Source organism: Fukomys damarensis, unplaced genomic scaffold (assembly GCF_012274545.1).
Source record: "Fukomys damarensis isolate Sample0158 unplaced genomic scaffold, DMR_v1.0_HiC HiC_scaffold_23, whole genome shotgun sequence".
NCBI classification, from domain to species: Eukaryota; Metazoa; Chordata; class Mammalia; order Rodentia; family Bathyergidae; genus Fukomys; species Fukomys damarensis.
In genome coordinates this window covers 36296216-36312030 of record NW_022900935.1, presented here as the reverse complement: position 1 = coordinate 36312030, position 15815 = coordinate 36296216, and the positions used below count along the sequence as shown (strand labels likewise).

The following is a 15815-nucleotide window of genomic DNA, read 5'->3' as shown; positions in this document are numbered from 1 at the left end:
TTAGGAGACTGAAAACTAGAGCAAGGTAATAGCAAATTAGGAGTCTTCCATATTTGGTATTTTCAAGCATACCATCTACATGAATAGTGTTTGTATAGTTTACTGATTTTTCCAAATGATGCTCTGTCCATTTTGTGAGGATCTAGATCAAGAACAAGAGCATTAGCAGCAGCATAGAAGGTCCCTTATTATCCCTGCCGTGGGAAAACTTATATAACTTAAACTAATTCTGCTTTTGTTTATTTAACATGTAGAATCACATACAGATGTTCTTATGTATGGCTCTGTTTGAGAAATTTATGATACAGGTTGTTTGTACTTGCAGTTTGGTCATTCATTTCACTGCCGCACCATCAGTATTCCTGTGAATATCCCATGACTTATCCATTATGCTGTTGGTAAGTATCTATTGTTGCTGAGTTTTGACTATTCTCAAGAATGTTTCTGCCAACAACATTCTTGCATGTGTCTTTAGGAATGCATTTGCACTGGACATGTGCCTGTGAGTGGAATTTCTGAGTTTAGGATTTGCAAAGTTTTGCAAAGTAGCCAAAATATCCTTATTTTAATTGGTAAGAACACAAGAGGACTTGCGTGTTTCCATCCTTTCCCAATCTCTCCTTTAATGGACCTATGCTTCCTGGAACCCAGGAGTTTTACTTCTACTCTTTGGAACCAGTAGATCATGGGCAGAGAGATATAACAGTTATTTATTGCTATATTTTTAATTCACTTCAAATAAAGTAGCCTAAAAGAAAAACTCATATTTATTTTTTCTCACCATTTCTGTGGGTCAGGGATCTGGGAGTAACTTGGCTGGTGGTCCAAGCTTGAAGTCTGCAATGACATTAACTCAAATGTTTGCCTGGGCTGTGGCCATCTGAGAAGCTGGATGGGGCTGGCTATGGGGGATCCACCTTCTATGCCTTGGAAATTGATGCCGGCTATTGTCACAGGCCCCCGTATTTCTCTACGTGAATCTATGCACAGGGCTATTTGTGCATCCTTACAACATGGTGGCTGCCTTCCCCCCAGGTGAGCAGTGCTAGAGCCCAAGGAAGACATTTCCTTGTACATGACCAACACATCATCCCTTTCGCAGTATTTTATTGGTCACCTATGTCATCTTTAGTTTGTTAAGGAACTACACAAGGGCATGGAAAGTAAAGATGTTGACTACCATAACACAAAACTGTTTGGACAGCAAATAGACTTTTTCTTTGATCATCCAAACTGTAGTTAATTAACACAGGAAATAAGTACATTTTAATGCATTAGGGGAGAGAAGAGAGAATATAAAGAATAGGTAAAATCTAGGGAGAAGGGGAGACTTATTACATCAAGCAGACAAGAGGCAGAAGAGTATCTAAGTGCAATCACTGAAAACAATTAGGGGAAGATGGTAAATAGAGGCTACAATTGCTTTTCTTTACCTAATAATTAGATTATCGTTTTTGTCCATGAAGGATTCACTCTGGCATTATTTGGATGAAAAGAATAGACCGAAATGTTCTCCAACTCTCTCATAAGATGTTTAACTTACCACATATTCACCTCATATTTAATGTCCAGCAAATGCCAAGTGCTGTTCTAGAGGATGATGGTGGCAGGACAGGTGCAGAAATGAGCAAAATGCACAAATGATAACATAGGGAAGGGGAATAGGGAGCCTCATACTTATTGTGTATCTACTGCATTCTAGTGTATTTATATTTATCGCCTAATTCCTGTAGCTACTCTACATGGGGACAGTATGGTTCCCACTTTGCAAATAACTAAACTGAGTCGAGCGCTGATGTAGAGTTGGAGCTGTGAAGTGGTGATGCATCGCAAAGTAAAAAGTGCTTAAACACCAGAGAAAAGAACACATCCAGTGCAAAGGCAGGACTTTGCTTGGTCGAGAAGAGAGGACTGCAAGGCGGGCGTAGGGTTTCAGCTGGATCTTGGCGGATGAGTAGGAGACATGGGAAAAGACCGTGTTGAAAGCAATGAACATAGAAGTGTGAAGATAGGGATATTGGATATTAACAATAATGTTCACAGAGAAACTCATAAAGACAAGAATATATACTGTGACTAGAGGATGTGCAGAAGGAAAAGAAGAGGCTGAGAGGGTTGAAAACGTAGAATTGGAGCAGATGAATGTCAGACAGATGCCACATTTAACAGTTCCTAGCACAACAAAGTTTAAGAAGGCCAGGTTTCCATTTTCACAAAAGCGTGTGAGCTCCTTTCCATCAGCTTGGATAATGTCTTCTTCAAGGGTATTTAATATTTAATTATACAAGTACTTTCACATACAGCGAAAAAATATAGATTAATAAACTTTATGATTACTTAAATTATTGAATAATTAATGACAAATATCATTGTTTTTATTTGAATCTAATTGTTTTCCCAATGGTCCTGTGTAAAGGCCCAGGGATTTAGCTCAGTGGTTCTACCACCTGTCTTGCAAGCACAAGGTCCTGAGTGAAGAAGATGAAGAAGGAGGAGGAGGAAGTGGAGGAAGAGGAAGAAGAGGAGGAATGTATTGAAGACCACAGAACTTTAAATACTCCGGTTTCTCTTTAGGTCATATAAATCTTTCGCCTTTTACCAAATGGTCCTGTGTTAGAGGCGTGGTCCCCAGCTGATAGGAGGTGAGGTCATTGGGGGTCCAGGAATGGGCCCTTAGGATTCAGGGGATAGCACTGTGGGAGTGGTGGGGAACTCAGGAGGAGGGCCCTGATAAGAAAACGGAGGTTCTTGGGGTATGCCCTCTAGAGGACAGCAAGGCCTAGCCTTTCCTGTTTCTCTTTGCTGCCCTGCCTTGCTCTATCATATGTTCCCTCCCAAGGTATCCTACTTCTCCACAGGCCCAAAGCAAGGGTACCAACTGATCATGGACTGAACTCCTGAAATCATGAGCCCAAATAAGATTTTCCTCTATACAAGTTGTTATGCCAGGTATTTTGTCATAGTGGTAAAAAGCTAACACAATCAATGTACTGTAAGTTATTAAAACTTGGGCAGTGAGAGCCTCAAAATGAGGGGCCAAGAGAGGGCTCAGAACTCCATTTTAGATATGAGACAGACTAACACAAAAGACAGCAAGATAACCTAATAGTTCTACAGTCAGTTTGAGGTGAAAGTACTCCCAGCAGGCTGAAGGGCTATTATTTTCCAGAAAAATCAAGTGTCTTACAGCTTGAAGAGGCCTAAAGGATTAGGCCATTATTCCAGTATTTTTTGTTTGTTTTTTTTTTTGGTACCGGGGATTGAGCTCTGGTCATTGCGCTTGCAAGGCAGGCCACTGAACCGCTGAGCTAAATCCCTGGCCTATTATTCCAGTTTTGTAGTTCACTTCTATCTGGGAAAACTGGGTCCAAGAAGTAGGAATGACTTTTTTTTCTGAAAGCCAGATCCTTCTGATATATGTCAGCCTTGTAAAAGGCACAGAATATAATACCTGATCCCAAGAAGGCTATATGTTGGGAGCACTGTGAAGGTCATTATGTGTGGGACAGAGCTGTTATGAGGGAAATTGTCCCCACCACATTTTTGAGTTGAGATCATAACTCTCAGTATTTCAAGCTTGACCTTCTCTGGAAATATGACCAGCGCAGATGCAACCAGTTAATATGAGATCACACTGGAGTAGAATGGGCCCCAAATCTAATGTACTACTGTCTTTATTAAAAGAGAAAGTTTATGTGCAGGGAGAACACCACATCAACACGAAGGCAGAGATTTGAGTCATGCATCTCCAAGCCACAGAATGCCAAAGATTTTCTGAAAACCACCATAAACTGGGAGGGAGGTCTGGAAGAGCTTCTCCCTCACAGCTTTCTAAGGGAATCAACTCTAACCTTGATGTCAGACTTCCACCGCTGGGACAATGAGACAACACCTTTCCATTATTTAGGCCACTTGATGTGCGGTACTTTGTAATTGGCAGTTCTAGGAAACTGATACAATGGCTGTAAGAAAGATCATAAAGAAGCCACAGGAAGTAGGTAGTGTGGACGAAGAAGCATACATTAATGAACTAATTAAGCTATGGCTTAAAGCATTCTAACAGTAAGGTGTGTGTTTGAGACCTCAGTTGGCCACGGAGCATGTAGAATTGGAATCACACAAGCAAGCTCCTTGCTTGAAGTGTCCTCTAGATAGGCACGTAACAGGAGTACATGTTAAGGGGATGAGACAGAAAGTGGCTTGGATGTAGAAAGTGATATCTGAGCCAGGCCTTGAAGGATGAGTGTGTTTGTTTGCTGTTTGATTAGTGGAGCTAATTATTTCTGCCACTTGAAAGAGTTCCCTATAATCTCTTACCTGGCCTACGTAGCTATCAAAGGGACAAAACCACAGCCTTGCTAAAATTCCACAATCCAATAAGTCACACAAATAGCCCTAACAGCTCAAGCTAATTTTTATCGTCTCCTGGACTAGTTGGCCTCTGTTTGTAGGAAAAATAACAACAGAGATGCTGACCTCAGGCTGTTCAGGCCCAAGTCCCTCTGGAGCATCAGATTCAAGCAGATTCAAGAACTAGATTCAGAAACTCACTCTGGTGTGTGGGGGGTCTTCCTAGTCTAGATGCCCAGACCTCTCTGCAATGACTGTGTTTTTCTATGTACTAAAGACAACACAAATAAGCTTTTCTTTCCCAATGTTGCATTCTCAAGAAGCCAAACCTTCAGCAAGTCATTAATATGTTGATGTTTTGAAGGGCTAGGCTTCCAGGTTCTGAAACAGGAGCCAGGCTTTCTGGCCTTGGTTGTGAGCTTTCTTGGCTCTCCCATGTTAAGGCCCTCCAGGCTCCTAACTTTTACCTCCCGAAGGCCATTTCTCTGAGCAAAGTTCGTAAGGAGCATTGCAAAGAATGCAACCAACTGCATTTGGAGCCACATATGCCTTTGTGGGCTCATGTTAAAACTGCTGGGGAGAAGGGGCCTCTCCTGTCTCCTTTTACCTCCCCACTGGTCTAATGCACTCTCTGAAATTCCAATGAGATGATGAACCTATTCATTTAGGTTCATAAGGGAAAATATGGAACAGGATGGGCCAGGACACAAGCCAGTAATCTGGAAAGCCTTTGGGCAAAGCATATGTCTTCATCACCCCAGTCCCCAGGGCTTTCTCATGGGATTTCATCAGGCTCCATTAATTTAAGCTGTTACCTGTCTGGCCTCTCTAGATGTTCGTTCTGGTAACTCTTGCTCAGCTCCTCTGTGTATATGGTCTGACACTGCTTGGGTGGAGCTACTTCAAGATTTCATCTCCAGTCCATACCTTTCTCTTCAAGCTTCTGACTCTTCTAATTGCTTATTCCCCAGTGCCTCATCCTTAGTCAATTCATCATCATCCCTCACAAAACTACCCTTTCCAGGATTCCTTTATCTAGTCCCCTACGTCAGAGCCTGAAAAGCATCCTTGACCCCTCCTTTTCTAGCATATCCAATTAGCCGTGAAGATCTGTTTGTCCTTCCTAAAGGTCTTTTAACTATTCCCCTTTTCAGTATTACACTGATTTGTGACTATATCATGTTTTACTTAAATTGTTATAACAGTTTCCCAAAGGGTCTCTCTCCTATTGGCTCATTTCCATCCAATCCATTCTCTACTTAGTCAACATACTATTTTTTTAAAATGTGAATCTTCAGTCAAAAAAAAAAAACCCCCACTAGAAATGGAAGGAAACTATTTCAACACAATGAAGGCTTCATAGGAAAAGCCTGTAGCCAACAATCATACTCAAAAACTGAAAGCTTTTCCTCTAAGACAGGTAGCAAGACAAGGGCGCCTGCTTTCACTGCTTCTATTCAGTACAATAGTGAATTCCTAGCTAGGGCCATAAGGCAAGAAAAACGAAGGCATTCACCTAGGGAATTTTGAAGTAAAACTGCATGTCTTTGCAGATGATATGATCTTATATCTAGAAAACTCTTAAGATCCCACAAAAGCTTTTAGAACTGATAAATGAATTAGCAAGGTTGCTAAATACAAAATCCACACACAAAAATCAGTTGCATTTCTGTACATTACCAATGAACAATCAAGAAAGAAAAGTAACAAAGCAATTCAATTTCTAAAAGCATCAAGCAAGAATAAAACAAGAATAAAATTAAGCAAGAAAACAAAATACTTGTATACTGAAAACTATAAAACATAGCTGAAAAAAATTTAAAAAGGCACAAATAAATGGGAAACATTCTGTTTTGGTCACTGAAAAGATTTACTATTGTTAAGAGGCTAAAACTAGTCAAGGCAATCTATAGATTTAATGTAATCCCTATTAAAATCTCAATAACATGTTTTTGCAGAATTAAAAAGTTTTTCTCTAAAAACTCCCGCTGAAATTCATATGGCATCTCACTGGACCTGACTAACCCAAACAATCTTGAAAAGGAAGAGAGCAAAGTCAGAAGAGATCTCAACTTTTTGAATTCAGAACTTACAGCAAAGTTAGAGTAGTCAAAACAGGCAATTACTGGAAAAGGCATAAAGGTGTAGAACAAAATAGAGGCCATAAATACATTTGCATATATAGCCAAGTGACTTGGATACCTATGGTAGGTAACTTCCATGTTAATTTGAAGGATTAAGAAATGCCTAGATTTAGCTCAGGGGTGCTGCCACCTGCTTCACAAACGCAAGGTCCCAAGTTCGATCCCCAGTACCAAACCAAACCAAACCAAACCAAACAAACAAAGAAAAAAGGAAGGCCTAGTGGATTCATGAGCACAGTTCTGAGTGTGTCCTTGGGTGATTTTGCTACACTCTGAAGAGGAAAGACCTGTCCCAGAAGTGAGTGGCACCAACAAATATACATGTAACCTGGATGGAATGAAAAGGGAAAGAAGAAGTCTTTCCTTTTGCACCTTGAAGGAGGGTCCAAGTCTTCATCATTGACCTTGGACATTTTTCTCTAGTTCCCTCAAGTTTTTGGGGGAGACCTTTCGGTCTTCCAACTCACGCTCTGAAACATTCCGACAACTACTGGAGACTGAAATTTGAAAGCCAGAGGGCAAGAATTCTGGGCCCTAGTCCTGGCACTGTTTATTTAAACTTCCACAAATAAAATTGTCTTTCTGGACTTTAGTTTCTTCGTTAGTAAATGAGGACTGCAGGACTTTGCTTTCTAGCTTATTAGGTGCTTTAAAAGTTAAATCAGCCCATGAAGAGTAGAGTGGAGGAACAAAGCATATTCATACAACGAGTATTATATAGCAGTAGGAATGACAAACGACAGTTGCATGCAGCGCTGTGGATAACACAAACATCACGTTGACAAAAGAATCCAGATATGAAAGCGTGTAACACTGCATGTCTATGCATACAGAAAGTACAACAGTGGACACAACTGGTCTCAACCTGATGCTGGCTTGGAAGGTGAACAGTGTCAGACATATGGGCAGAGGCATAATTGGGCTTCTGGGCTTTAGTAGCATTTTACTTGATCATTTGAGTATTCATTACTAAGAGTTGTTCAGCTAACAGAAACATAATGAGCCATACCTTTCTCATATGCACATATTTCTGTATGTATTATGTACTTCAATATGAATATTTTAAGCATAAGACAAATGAAGGCTACAAAGCATTAAACACTAAACAGTGAAAACATACAGCAACAATGATTATCAATATATAAACATAGATGTATGTGAATGGGTACACACATGTATGTAAATAAAACTTACAATTCCTTCTGCCACAGTTATGATGGCAAATATTTTACACATGCTATCTCATTTAGCATATAGAGAAATTCCATTTTACAGAAGAGGAATCAGACCACAGAAAATGGGAAATGTGCTTAAGGTCAATTTGATCAAGGGCAAAATGTGACTTCTCAAACTCAGGCTTTGAGGCAACTCAAAATAAGCACTAGAGAAAAGGAAGTCTTTAAAACCCGAACAGTGTTAACTCTGAGGACTTGGACATGTTTCTTATTTATTTTGTGGATTCAGTTTCCTCGCTTTCGCATGCAGATACTAATACCTAATTTCTGTACGTCACAGATGGTGAATTCCCAGCTCTGCGACATGGGGTCCTCACCCTCCGGGGCTGCACAGGTACACACAGGAGAGCCAGAAGGTGAGAGGCAGTGGGGAAATGTGAAATGTGCTCTGGAAATGGAAGGTAATGAAAATAAACAAAGAGAGGGGAAATAAAAATGAAGGTAGACTGCTTATGAGAAATGGGTGGGTGAGAAAGGTTTGGGAAACCATTGACAGGAAAAGAATGATTAACATGTGAGTCATGCCAATTACCTTTAAAGACAGTTTTCCACTGTTCACAAAGGCAGCATGGTACATTGGAGAGAGTATTGAGTCTTAGTACAAATTTCACAACAGCATATCCACGGCTGTGGATGTAAATGTCATGTAAATGTTTGCAGTCTGTAGTTCTCTATCTGTTAGACAGTGCTATTAATACCTACCTGACTCTTTTGAGAGAATGGCATGAAAGCATACGGATGTTTATAATAAATAGCAATGATGAGAGCAATAGAAGCATTACTGCAGTTTAAGAAGTCAGTTTAAAAAGTAAGATGCATTGGGCTTTTTAGGAATAGAAGAGTACGTGGAAATTTTTTCAAAGTTCATATTTCTCAGCCTTTTAAATTTGTCCTTACCCTAAAAAAAAAGAGGATGGCTTCCCTGAAGTATATGTACGGCTTCCTTGGACTCCACAAGGTTAGAAGCCTCCCATCTCTCATGATTGAACACTTCCAAGACATTGGATCATTTCCTGAACTTCATTTATTTAGTAACTAATCTTTTATTGCCTTCCCTCTTTTAAAGGCAGCCAGTCTCACTCCCACCTGCATCCCCTTTCAAGGTCTCACCTCTTGAATCACTTGGATAATACTCAGACACACCACGAACCATTGAGATGGAGAGCTGATAAGTGAAGGTCATTTTTTTCCCCCTAACCATCTACTTCTTGGACGATTTTCAATAATCTCAGCAAATCACTCATGTCATTCTCCTGGGCCACCTCATTAATATTCCCAGTCAACAGGTTTCTTTTGGCTCTTCTGTCCGGGAAGGACGGCTTTCCACGGCCCCAGGACTCCAGGAGAATTAGTCTGTACCTGAAATTCCCACAAAGCCCTCGACTGCAAGATTCACGTTTCCTGAGCTGATGATAAAGGTCTATCTCTGAGGCATGATTCTGTGCCACACACGGAACCTGTATCGTTGTGGTTAACCCTCACAAAGCCTACCTGGGCATGCTGGCTTGTCCATGTAAAGATGGGCACAGCTAGGTCCAGGAGAGTGTGGTTGTGTGAGCAACCCCGCAAACCTAGTGAATACGAGTCTCTGGGGAGAACCCGGGGCTTTAACACCCCCATACCCCCTCGTGATTCCAATGCAAGCTAGGGTTTGAGAAGCACCTTGTCAAGTTCACAGGGCTAATTAAGTGGCAAAATAAGGCTTGGAAACCACTCTGGCCAATTCTTAAGCCGGGGTCACAGGGTTTTCGAATAAGATGAGAGGGGTCCCCAAAATCTGAAGGTTCAAAGTAAAATTACCTCATATAACAAAGACATCTGTTGTTTCTTACAGTAAGATGTGCAGAGACAGCTTAGCTCCAGCATTGGTTTAATTAAGTAAATCAGTGGCTTTTTGGCTACAGCTCAGCAGCATCTCTTGGCTTCCTCTTCATGGTCAGAAGAGGACTGTAACAACTCCAGGTTTCACATTTAGTTTCTTCAGTGTCTGGGATCTGGGGAAAGAGTGGGAGAAAGGCTGTGTCTTCTTCTGTGTCTGTGTGAGTGAGCACTCTGTTTTTTTTCCCCAAAGAGCCATTTCCCTCAAGAGAAATTCCCAGGACTTCATCACAACACAGTTCACTCTCAACACAGTGGGTGCAAGTGCTGGTCAGAGCCATGGGTCTGAGTCAAGAATGAGTGAAAGCCTCAGGAGAACCACCACCAAGGTGCCAGTATTCAGATTTCACAGAAAAGGACACTGAAGCTGGGAGGCATTGCGTGCTGGCCCAAGTCCTGGCCCATGAGTGACAGAGTCAAGTCAAGTCCATGACCTTGCTCCGTCACCCACCGGGGTCAAGGCAGGGTGAACTATAGTAACAGCCAGGGCAGCGTAACTCAGGAAGCGCTTGCCTTCTACCAAGAGGCATCACTTCACTTCTTTACTTCCTTCACTGCGTCGTTGGCATCTCTGGAAGTCTTCCAGCCAACATGCTGCTCACTGGGAGACATGCAGACCGCTGTCTAAATACTCATAAGTCACCTGTCTAAAACTAGGAGAAAACATAAAATAGAAAAATCAAAACCTTGAAGGCAGAGTCTCGATTTGCATCAGAGAGGTGACCCAGGCCATGCTGAAGTGAGGAACAGGTTGAACAACTGTACCTTTTGAGTGGAACCTGAATTTTACTTGCTAGAAGAAAAACTTGAATTACCACATTACAGGACTGAGAGGCATCTTTAGCTGAAGTTTTTCTGGTCTTTTATTTCACACATCAATTGTCAGTGATGCTGTAAGAATAACACGGCTAAAGAGTGGCAGAAAAAAGACTCAAATGCAAATCCTTGGACTCCTATGTTAGGGATTATCAGAAGTTTTTATTTCTAGAGCTTGTTGTATATAAAGTGCCAAGTAATTTGCTCTCACAAAGCAAAAGGTGTATGATCTCCTAAGACTGAATGCATTGCAGGGGTGTGGAAAAAAAGGAGCAAGTCTCTGAAGACTGGGATTTTTCCTGAGCCTGCCCATGGGGAACAGAAATTTTCAAAGTTGAATCAAGGTAACAACCAATCTGGCATTTGAGTCAAAGGTGAGCTGTACATTTCAGGAACAGGAGGGCATCGTGCAAGTTCTGTCATCTCCTCAATAAAGCAAAGAAGAAAACTGGGCTCAGACCTAGCTGTCATACACTGCCCAGAACATAGCAGAAAAGCATGGGTTTAAAAATATGGGTTTAAAATATCTGGGGCAAAGAAAAAGTATGTAGCCTGCTAGAGTGGTATAGGATGGGTGACAGCAGATGGACGTCTACCAGGTGGGCAGCAGATCATGGGAAGCACTAGTACCTCCCCCAACCCCTTTCTGGAGAAGGGACCAGTGGTGTTTGGTGTAAGCATAAAGGAAAGTTCAGAATTGAGATCCTACACTGTCTAGTGCCTAGGTTTCTTCCCCTGTCTAATGACAAATGCTGTGAGGATCAACCAAGGCCATGTCATAAAACACATTGCACAGTTCCAGGCACATGGTGGACGTTTTACTCATGACCACATGTCCACCCCTTTAGTCTTGCTCTGCTTGGTGTAACTTGTGGTCTCTGTGCCCCCTGTCTAGGTGCTGTTTGGATCTCAGGACCCATTATATTTTCATGTGGAATTAAAAATTTCATTCTCATATTGAGAGTTTTAGACCTGAAGAAGCAGGGGTCTTGCTGAGGACAGAGGTCAAAGGGTTGAAGGCAGAGTGGGTGTTTGGACTCTCCATTTGATGCCTGCTCCTTGGCGTCAGTGTGGTGTGCCTGGGATGCCGGTTGCCATGACCACCTAATTATTTCCTCTAGGTCTGACCACCACGGCGAATTGAAATGCTTGCCAAACTCCCAGCCAAACAAGCAGCAGATGTTCAATTTGAAAAAACATATCTTTCCTGAACAATAATGTTTGGTTTCCTGTCAATCACACCGAGCCACCCACAGGAATGGGGGCAGGGAGAGGCAGGTGGGCATGGAGGAGGAAGCACAGAAGCACTGGCCACAGGACGGGGACCAAGGTAGGGACTCTGTCTTCTCCTGGAACCTTTCAGGAGATGCTCCTGGCTGACACGATGTACTGGTTCATTTCTATCGTCACTCTTTATGTTGACTGGCCTTGGGACAAGCTCTGCCACCTAACAGCAGAGAGGGCAAGAAGTGTAGAGGACAAGTGTGGGAGTCAATACCACTTTTGCTTCTGACTAGCTTGGCAACATTGTCCAAGTTCACTTCTCTGAGGTTTAGGGTTCCCTATACACAGCGAGGGTGATAATACCTTCCTCAGAGAGGGTGAAATTAAAGCAAAAAGCATGAGGACTTAACACAGTGCTCAGGAATTTAGTCATTCTGTTATAGAGATCAGCTATAAATTTGTTTTAAAATCCAAGCACAGTCTAATAGATCCAGTCTTCCCCCATGTACTGTATTAGTGACTCACTTGAAGTACAGAATCTCATCCAAACAAAAGGAAATTACTTAGTATAATGTCGTTATTTTATTACAGAGGAAATTAAGATCCAGAGAGGTTGAGGCACAGCTAGTTAACAGCTAATTAAGAGCTGGGCTAGTTTTAGAATTCCAGAATCCTAAATCTAAGCCAGGGCGCTTTTCTCCCCAGCATCCAATAATGCATAAGAAAGAGAAAGAAGGAAGAAAATCAGGACTTATTCAGCATCTACTATTTACAGATATTTTTCATGAAACATTTCATTTAATACTCATGGACAACAGAATATAAGACATTATTATTGCCATTTAACAAATGAAGGTACTCGAAGGTAAACTCAAAAGAGCAAAGAGAGTGTCTTTCTTATTCCTTCGTCTTTAGCTAGCAGAACAGTGTCTGGCACATGGTAGGTGCCCAATAAATAGTTGTGAATGTGCAGGGTGAAATAATGTGACAAAATCTGATCACTAACAAACTGTAGATGTAGGACTTGAAATACAATCTGGCTCCCAAGCCCATACTCTTTTTTGGAGCTGGCCCGTGTATTTTCTAAGACAACAGATAAATCTGTTTACTTCCAGAATGCTCAGTCTTCATATTTTGGTAGTGGAAAGTATTTTGTGGTTAAAAACATCAGAAAAGAACTAGAAGTAGTTATAAGACTGAGGGGAGTCATTATAGAAGTAAGGAGTGTCTCGTGGAACCTAATCACAGAGACCCAGTGAGCCTGCCGCTGGCCTAGAGCTAGGAGCTCAGTCCCATTTGGAAAGCATTTTCTCCTTGGTGTCTGCCTGCTCTTCTGTATCTTTCCTGCCTGCTCTCCCTTTCCTTCTGAAAAATAGTCTCCACCCCTATCTGCAATTCTATGTGAGAAATTCAACTTCCAGAAAAGAAACCGACTTTGGAGCCCAGTTCAAGTTGCTTGCAGAACAGATGTGATTGGTCACATTCTGCTCTGATTCCAGGGCTGTAACCATTCATCCTGGCCAGGGGAAGATCAGAGAATATGAACTTGGCTTCTTGGGATTGATCCCTGTACATCATGTGGATGATAGAGTAGGGAAAGTCTAAGAATACTGGGGTTGAAGAAGAACCCCAAAGACATCAAATGCTCTTCCTGAGACATTAAGTGCTGGATTCAGGAGTCAGCAAGGCAAATGGGCATCCCTGCCCTTACTACAGTTTGGTCTTGCATTCATTTGATATAGGGCAGACTTAGTTTAGAGAAAGCTGGCTCAGTCGGTGCCCTTGGAAGTCGAAAGCCTTACTTCTTCAGTTATGTCAGGTCTCCTATACCCTTCTAATGAGTACCCCTTTGCCTAATCTTATTTGAGATGGGTGTTCGTTATTACCAGTTGATGGAATACTGACAAGTAAGTCAGGGAGAGGAACAGCCCCTCCATCAGCTCCCCAATGCTGCAGCTGACAGAGTCCCACTGTAAACTGGCTGGCTTGGGGCCGACTAGGGAGTCATGAGGACAGACAGTGAGGCAGGATATTAGCACTTCTTGGTGGGGAGCAGAACATCAATAGTTTAAAGAATTACTGGCCATCTACTAGAATTCAGAACATTGACCACAAAATAATTACTTATTTCCAAACTTTAGTTACTGCTGGTAGAAAAATGTTAAATGGTGTTGCACTTGGCAGTTTCTTCAGGTAAGTAGATCTGGGCCAGTCTTATAAAAAACAGAGAATAGCTGGACTGGTTTACAGCACTGTTGAAAGAATTTGCTTCTTTCTACCTGCAGTTATTTAGAAAATCTGAACCTGATGAATCAGGAATCAAATGCCTTAAGAACACAGCCTAGCTGGGAATTTAACTCAGTGGTTTCACCAATTGCCTCGAAAGTGTAAGGTCCTGAGTTCAATCCCCGGTATAAAAAAAAAAACAAAAAAAAAAACCAAGAAACAAAAACAGCCTTGCTCGCCTGGTATATTGGCACCGCCTATAACCACAGTACTCTGGGAGGTGGAGGCAGAGAGACTGCAAGTTTGAGCTTAGCCTAGGCAATTTAGTGACTTAGAAAGACCCTGCCTCAAAATTTAAAAGGATTATATATATTCCAGCCTGAAAGTTAGCACACCAAACAGGATCTTGCGGATTCAAAAGAGTCGGGGGAACTTGAAGCTCAGTTTTCTTCTGAGTGATTCTTCTATGGGTTTCCTTTCTGAGAAATTCAGAAACACACAGGAGGAGAAATAAGGACGTGTGCAGAGGAGCTGCATGGTTAAAAAGATAAGCTTTGCCTCACTGCTCCGGCCTGTTGTCCGAATTCAGGGGCAGAAGCCAATGCACTAAGAGTTAGGAGACACAGAGTTCCCAAGGCTGACATTAAAAACTGTTGTTGCCAGGTGCGGTGGGGCAGGCCTGTAGTCTTGGCACTTAGGAGGCTGAGGCAGGAGGACTGCCACAAGTTCTAGGTCAACCTGAACTACATAGCTACAGCCTGTCCCCAAAACAAAACAAAACAAACAAATCAAACAAAGCATAAAAACTGTTGTTAAAAAAGAAGGGTCCAAACTAAAAAAAAAAAAAAAATTTTTTGGCCCCATCACTGACATTGGCTTCTAGTAACCCGAGTCTTCTCATGGTCTTTCCTGCCACCTTGTACCACCAAGAGAAATGCACAAGCCTGCCTGTTCAACCCTTAAAACAACAGGAGTGCATCGGATGGCACATCCGCTAGAGCAGAGTTCTCCATTCTGGAGTCCTCCTGGAGGGTGGGGCCCAGGCAGACAGATGATTGGCTGGGAGCACAGACTTCCCTGGCCACTCAGTTCCTCCACTCTCTCTGCAGGGTCTCCTTACGCTGGCTTCCCTGATCCTGCCACAGCGAGTACTGGAGTCAGGTGCATCATTTGCTCTCAGGCTCCACCATCTCCAGATGCTACAGCCAGCTGTGTGCAAGAGGAGGCATCGCCCTTACCATGTCACAATGTTTTTGAGTTTCACCTGGCCTGCAACAACTAGGAAACACCGATGAGTTTCTACTTATATTTCTACCTGTATAAATATCACTGCAACTTAAGCAAGGGGTCTCCACTCAGATTTTCCTTATGGCTCTTTGTAATCCACTGCTTTTCCAATTTCACTGCCTTTCCCAGGGAGCTAATGTCCTTTCTATGACCATTGGCCCACTTGCATTTTTGAGAATTTTATGTAGTTACAATCATATCGTTTGTACTCGTTCACTGTCTGCCTTCTTTCACACCATTATTCTGAGATGCATTCAACATGAGTGGATCAATATTTTGTTACTTTGTATTTATAGTATTCCATTGTATAGACACTCTTCTGTGTGGCAGCATGAGAGCCCAGCTGCTGTACATACCCAAGCCCATGTGCTCAGGTAGGCAAGTTAATTTAAATAAAGCTCCAGCAATGCGATGGCTGCTTGTACAGTAGATTTGTGTTTGGCCTTTTAGGAAACTGTCTCACAGTTCTCCAAAACAGCTGCTCTGTTCTACATTCTCACAGGCAATGCCAGAGAGTTCCAGGTGCTCCACACAGGTCTTACTGAGGCTTGCTAGGACCCGTTTTTTTAGCGTCAGCCTTTCTGGTCTGCCTGTAGAGGCATTTCATTGTCACTCTAAGCAGTGTCTTCCTAGCAAACAGCAAGGCCATGCATTG

The 15815-nt window shown here is 42.2% G+C and overlaps 1 long non-coding RNA gene across 5 annotated transcripts in view; it reads left to right on the top strand.

The window, feature by feature from the left end:
- The window catches only part of LOC104852700, a 39933-nt gene extending 24370 nt beyond the window's left edge, over window positions 1–15563 (top strand). The window contains exons 2-7 of one of the 5 annotated variants that reach the window (XR_004518618.1): window positions 326–398; window positions 8010–9147; window positions 9564–9691; window positions 9801–10767; window positions 11545–11753; window positions 14983–15563. This is a non-coding gene — a long non-coding RNA (uncharacterized LOC104852700). Of the gene's footprint in view, window positions 1–325; window positions 399–814; window positions 1036–2568; window positions 2643–8009; window positions 9148–9563; window positions 10768–11544; window positions 11754–14982 lie in introns of those variants that run through there. The other 4 variants (XR_777567.2, XR_004518621.1, XR_004518619.1 and 1 more) reach the window with 4 other exon arrangements.
- Window positions 15564–15815: the final 252 nt, after the last annotated feature.